The sequence below is a fragment of the Elephas maximus genome, chromosome 6, assembly GCF_024166365.1.
Source record: "Elephas maximus indicus isolate mEleMax1 chromosome 6, mEleMax1 primary haplotype, whole genome shotgun sequence".
NCBI classification, from domain to species: domain Eukaryota; kingdom Metazoa; phylum Chordata; class Mammalia; order Proboscidea; family Elephantidae; genus Elephas; species Elephas maximus.
In genome coordinates, this window is record NC_064824.1 from 53,547,847 (window position 1) to 53,554,774 (window position 6,928).

The window sequence follows — 6,928 nt, forward strand, 5'->3', positions numbered from 1 at the left end:
TACAGAGAGTCTACTGAAGAAATGTCACTTATCTACTTGACACTCCGAGCAAAATCTATTTATTCCATTTGGTACACTGTAAGAACAGCTTTTAAGAAAATGATAGTAACACTTAAATGTTGTTGATGGTAGGTGCCATCAAATCAGTTCCAACTCATAGTGACCCTATGATGTGCAAGCGAACGAAACACTGCCTGATCCTGCACCATCCTCTCACAACGTTTGAGCCCATTGTTGGAGCCACTGTGTCAATCTACATCGTTGAGTGTCTTCCTGTTTTTCACTGACCCTCTCCAGTTCAACATCTAAGTGTTTCCCTTAAATTTAAAAAGTTACACATTATAGACCACAAATGAAGGAGAAGCAGAGAAAAGAGTAAATGGCTTCTGCACAGCTAGTTTTTTCAGTTTTAAAAAGTGGCCTGCTCAGGGCTGTGACTAAAGCGAACTTACTGATGTGCAATTAGGTTTTCCTGATGGGAAATTAAATGCTGGCTGAAAAATGATTAATGTAAGGAAATTTAAACAGCTTAAGGAGAAAAATCATTCCCATTCACTTCTTGGGCCCCAAAACAAGCAACTCAAAACTCCTTCACACAACAACTATTCAAGGCAATCAAACTAATTCCATCTTTAAATTTTTAGGGAGATGAACGCTGTACTATCGTTACTACCCCACTAAGATTCCATGTCAGCCCTCCCCTCTAGAAGTCCTAACACATCTGAAGCAACACCCTCAACTCTCGGCAGGTGAGAAAACTTCTAATCGGCTTCTGCAGAAGCTGTGGAGAAAGGTAACGATCCTTCTGGGCCAAGCAGTGCAAAAGCAAGGCACTTGGAATCGAATGTTTCTGTGGTTCTAAGTTCAAATTCTAGCTATTCCAAGTACTTATGTGCCAAGATACTTAACAATACCTCTGAGCCTGCCTCCTTATTTCTAAAATGAAGATAATAAAGCCACCTTCACAGAATTGGAGTTGAGAGGTTTACGTGAGTTAAGGTCTAGCCTTGTGACACATGGTGGCTATCTTATTGTGATGGAAGGAGCTCAGAAACCATGGAAGATAGCCTCTGACACTTAGTTCTGCCTTTCACATTGGCCTGACTCTTTGAAGGAATTCACATCACCCTTGCCTGGAGTTTACAGCACTCCTTAAGAAAAAAGCCTGCTTCAAAAGCCATGCAGCTATGTTGGAATGGCTGGGAATGCACCTTTCTATGCTTGTTGTTTTGTTCCTTTTAACGCTTTGATGACATAACTTGAAACTTCTCTGGGATCGCCACTAGACTAAGGCTTCCCACATCTGAAGCCATTCTGTCCTGATATAATCCTTGTACTATGGCCTCCACATCCAACTTTCATCTCATACCTGTTCCCCCATCCTCTATATAGATTTTTTATCCTTTCATTTTTCTTTTTTCTCTAAACTCATCCATGTTATAATTAGTACCTGACATTCTATATTTATAGGACATTTTAGTCCTCTCCTTCCCATCTCTGTTTGCCTTCAACTCCAGCACTCTGATTAAATAAACCAAACCAACCCAGCGCTGTCGAGTCGATTCCGACCTCTGATTAAATAAATCCTTTAAATTGCCTCCCTCTTTCTCTTCTCACTGCTCACCTGACCATTCACAGTGAGGTTTACTATCTTTATCCATCTCTACCTCTACCCATTTCCCTCAAAAGCTTTTGCTTCTTGCCCAGGATTTGTCAATAGTCTATAAATCAGAGGACCAGCAGAGGGCCTAGCATGGGGTAAAGGGACAATGTAAAGTTCTCTTCCCTCCCTATTCTCCCCCTTCCCTCTATGGTCTTCTTCCCTGACTCACATCTTCTAACCTTTCTTTCGAGTTTACTCTCTTCCCAGGTACCAGGCTGCTGAGGGACAGGAGAATGGGGTGCTTGTCCACTGGCCCTTACCCACATGCCCAGCTGGACTCCAAGCAGAAAACAGGCCAGAGGATACAGAGATGTGGAGGCCCATGAGAGTGGGCAAAAAGAAAAAGGCCCGAGACAGAAAACTCATGTTACTAGAGAGGACTGGTCACAAAACCACATTGCCATGATTCTCTTATCAGCACCTCTCAGCAAAGCAACCCCTCTGCCCCATTTCAGGCACAATCTAGTCCATCAGCAGTGACTTTCAAACTTTTTTACTGAGACCCACATTAATAAATACATTTTATATTGTGACTCAAGAAAACTTTCAGCAAACAATGCTTAGGCTTTTTCATATTTTCACTACCCTGTGCAAAACACGCATGATTTCTATTTGGATGTTTTTTATTTCTTTAAAAGAAAATTCTGATCGCCACCCATTACAGCGATTTTGTAAACCACTAACGGATCAGAACCTTCAGTTTGAAAAGCACTGGCCTACTTGGAGCCTAGTGGCGGAGCATCGTCTCTCCTTACCCCATACCCTTCCCAAACTTCCAATTTAACTTGACGTGGTCATGTTTCCAGAGCCAGGAAATCTTAGTAGACTCAGTCTTTCTAGAAGCCCCTCTGGCCCGGCTAAGGAGTTCTCAAATGTGCAGCCACACTCCCGCCACCACCAGCCTCTGCTGTCCAGGGAAAGTCTATTCCAGAAACCAGGCATTCTATCCGCTAGGACAGGTGACGCGCATCCTCGAAATCCAAGTTGCTCTAAACACACGTTTAGGAAGAAATATGAAGAAACAGGAGTGGCAGAAATTAACTGGGAGAAAACAGACAAGTGGATGAAAGCGGGGAAGCTGATCTCTCCTAGGCTCCAGGTTACATCGGCGCTAAATCTAGTCCAGCTGAACACGACCGAGCTCCGTTACAGCAAGGGGGCAAGGAGCCGCCCGCAGTCCAGGTCTTCAGGGCAGGAAGGAGCGCGCCAAGAGGCAGGCGGATTGGCGGGCCAATGGTCGCTTTGGTCACAGCGCTCAGCTGACCACAAGACCAGTCGCTCCCTCCGGCGCACAGGCAGAGGACTCATTGCACGAGATGCGAGAAGACCTGAAAACAGGACCCGGACGCGAGCAATATCTCCTTGGAGCTCCGGATCTTGTGCACACGTGTGGGCCAGGAGTGTGGCAAGGGTGTATGGGCCCCTCTCCCGGCCATTTCTGTCGTGCAGACACGCCTCCGACTCGGGCCCTGAAGCTCTGCCCCGCCCTTTTGTGCGCCCCTAGAACTGGAAAAAAAGGGTTTCCCCGGAGCAATGTGGGATGACGCCCCAGCCCAGCGCCGGGCTCAGGGAGACCCGGGACTGACCTCGGTTCGGCAGGTGAAAGGAGAAGCCGGGGTCGCGCTCGGGCGCACGTGTGCGGCCCCTGCGCTCGCGCCCAGACGCGCCAGACTTGACCAAGCAGTGACTAGAACCTGTTGCGACCTCAGGCTCTGGGGACGGGGACGCGGGAGAGCTGAGGAGGAAGGTGAGGCGGGGAAGACGAAGGAGACAGTTAACCCAGACAAGTCCGGGCTTTTCATGGCATTGTGTCCCCATATAACCCTGAGAGTCTCCAAAACGCAGTGGGCAGAGCACGAGCACTGGCGTCTCCGCATTCGCCCCAGGCCATATCACAAACACACACCTTCTCAGGCAATCTTGGGGCCTCAAAATCGGACCACTCAGAGAAGGGGGGTCTAGTTGGGAAGGCTTGGGCGGGGAGTACGTGACGCGAGCCCCACGCTCTAGAGTTCTCCCGCCACCGCCTCATGGGCCCAGAGCGCACATCGCTCTCTATGCGCCGCGGGCGTGGGGTGGGGCCCTGCTTTCCAGAGCGCGGACCGCTCCACCAGATGCCCACCCACGGAAGCGGGACTTTTCCAAAGGGAACGCGAAATCAAAGTTGGAGAAGAAAACTTCAGGCCCCAGTTATCACACCAGTCATGCTCAGGAAACACGCTAAGGGGAAAAGACTTGGAATGGCAGCCTACCCATCCTAAATGCTTAAATGTGTATCGAATTTTTAGTTTCTGGTGAAATTGAAAAATAAAAATGAAAAGCGGATTTTCACGTGTTTACTTTTATCGTTGAAAACGAATTACTAAAAATTGGTGACCCAGCTTGGAATTCATATTTTGTTTTACCAGTAAAGTCAGCCAGTTGACTGAATCCGGTAAATGGGAGGACGCGAAACGTGACTGCTCGGTTTTGAGTTCTATCACGGATCTAAGCAGAATCTCTTCCGAAGCCAGGGTGCGCATTCTGTAATCGTGACTGAGACCTCTGGGGAGGAGGGGATGACTGAGCGTTGGCCCTGAGACTCCAAATTTGAGTCAAGTCCCGGCCTATGGGATGCTCGAGAAGTTTGAATAGTTGAGAAGCTCCCGGGCGCACACCCGAGGGAAGAGTTCCGGTTCCCCAATAGTGGAAACAGAAAAAAAAAGTGGGGCAAAATCAATCGCCTTGAAACGGCTTCAAGGAGGAAGAGGTCTTTGAGATATTCATTCCCGGACCTCTGGTCAACCATCAAAACAATACTGAAAAAAAAAAAGTTTAAATGCACGAGCTACACCCCTGCCCTCCCACCCCCCGCGCCTTGATTGGATTTGTCTCCACTTTTAGGTGGCTTCGGGCGCACACCGCCTCGAGGTAGGCGCCTCTCCCATGGAGAGAGGCGAAGCCGGGTATGGGAGACCCAGACCCTTTCACCGCAGCCACCTCGGCGCTGCCGCTGCCGCGCGGCGGTGGCGGATAAAAAAGGAAACGGATGTGTGTGAGCAGCGAAGCCGGGAACTGGTAGTTGGTGGCGCGAAGATGCGCGACTCGAGCGATGCTTGGGAGAAGTGCCCTGGGTCGCCTCCCTACATAGGGCCTGGCGGAAAACTGTGTGATCAAAATATTAGAAAACTTCTCCCTTGAAGACTTGTTTGTACCTTGGAAGTATTTCTTCACTGCCGACGCCTAGTTTTAAAATATAATTTAAAAAAAGATAACTAGATATCCGTGTCGACGTACTGACAACCAATCTCTAGGCAAAGCGAAATTGAACCTTAAGGTGACGTTCTTAAGTTGGCAGGACGAGTCCCGTATCTGGTATCTCCGTCGGGCTTTTTACACGCTGGGAAATATTGGCCCCTAAGACTTTTTAGGAACAGTAATTTTAGGGGGGCATCCAAACTTTCTAGGGATAGAGTTGGGCGCCAGAAAGAATTACACATATGGTCGTTGGGTGCAGCTGTCACTGCAGGGTGCTATCAGCTCTCTGGGCCATGCCTATCTCTTTAGTTAGGACCAAAGATTCAAACTCTCTCTGAAAGCAGAGGCTCCGCGCGAGGGCCACAGGGGCACCCAGGCGATCGCCCAGACAGCCAGAGGCGAAACCCGGCAAGGAGCAGGTGGTAGAGCCGCTCACCGGTGCTGGGAATAAGAGCCTCTCTCCGTAAAGTCAAAAAAAAAAAAATTCCATAAAGTCAGAACATTCTAGGTAACCACTCAAAGTTAGTCTAAAACACCGCGAGAACTTAAGTCTTCTCAGGGCTGAGAAGCGTATGGTCATGACTTTGGAACAAAGTTTATGTATTTTCTATGGCTGGAACCATAAACTACACAACTAAAATTATTAAAAGGACGTGGAGGGAGTAGGGGGTGCAGAGGAAGCCCCCATTATAAAGTTTTAATCTCTTTCTAAGGAAGTTCCATGTAACTCTGGCTTTTGCGTGTCTTGTTTTTCCTGAGCTTTACTCCTCGAAAGACAAGGACAAGAAACGTCCTCAGCTGCGCTGATCTCTGGAAGATGCGGCGGAGACCTGTCGAGGCTTTTTCCTTCGCGCAATTCCGTGCAGTCGGGGGTTGGAGAGCGACTCTGAGAAGCAGGAAAAGCAATAGCCACTTTGCAACTTGGGAATCAACTGAATGTGTACGCCGACCCGGCACAGCCTGCACACTGGCGTCATCCTTCTCTCCTGTCCCGCCAAACTCTCAGGAGATTGACTACCTGAGGCCCCATTGACCTCTGATGATGCTCAGCCGCTTCCTTACGAGAGGACCGGCAACCGAGTTCGTTTCTCGGTTCAATTCTCAGGGATTCTAAATCGGAATGCAAATGTCTCGAGGCTGCAGGCACCTGGGAGACCAACTCTAGGACTCTGTAGACTCCCAGCATTTTTAAGGAGCTTCCTCTTTCTGCTTATTAGTTTGTGGCTTTCTTTGGGTAAACCCAGTTTCGTTGGGTAGAAGAGGTGAAAATAAAAGAAAATGGCTAGTCTCATCTTTTCAAGAAAGCCAGGAAATTGAACATTTGGCATACTATTTAATCTCTTAGGTGGCCAACCTCCATTGCCCTTCAGAGTGACCCGCAGAGAAACAACACATCCTATAAAAATAATATGAAGTTAACCACGGAGATGAGCCTTCTCTCTTTTTTCTCCCATCCCCAAAACATGTCTTTAGAAAAGAGGTAAAGGAAAAATGGAAACCCAAGAGCTCTAGTGGCAACTTACTGCTCTAACTCTGCATTTTTAAAACAATAAAGCTCTCTGTAAATTTCAGTGACCCAGAGGTCATCTGTAATTCACCAGGTCAGCTGTGAAGCTGGTCCCCATCTCTGCGAATTCATAGCTGACCTAAGGCAAAACTCCCTGGACCTCGACCGGGAGCGCTGAGCGCTCGCTCTGACCGTAAGCGGCTTCTACAGCGTCAGTTTCCTTTCTTGGCTGGAAGTTGCTGCTGAATGAAATCTTTAGATGCCAGTGTCATAATTTTCTTAAACCACAAGGAGCACCTGACAGTGGATATTGTATTATTTATCTGAGAAGCTTTTAAGATGGAAATATTATTCTAAAACTGCAAATTGCACTTTATCACCATCCACTAAAGAAGGAAAACAGCAAGTTCTAAGAAATGCTTTTACTGAGTCTTGAGTTCAGCTGTATGCCAAAGACCACTGATCCAAGGCCTAAAGGGCCCCACATGCTTGGTTCTTTGTCCAAGATCCTTCTTAACAGT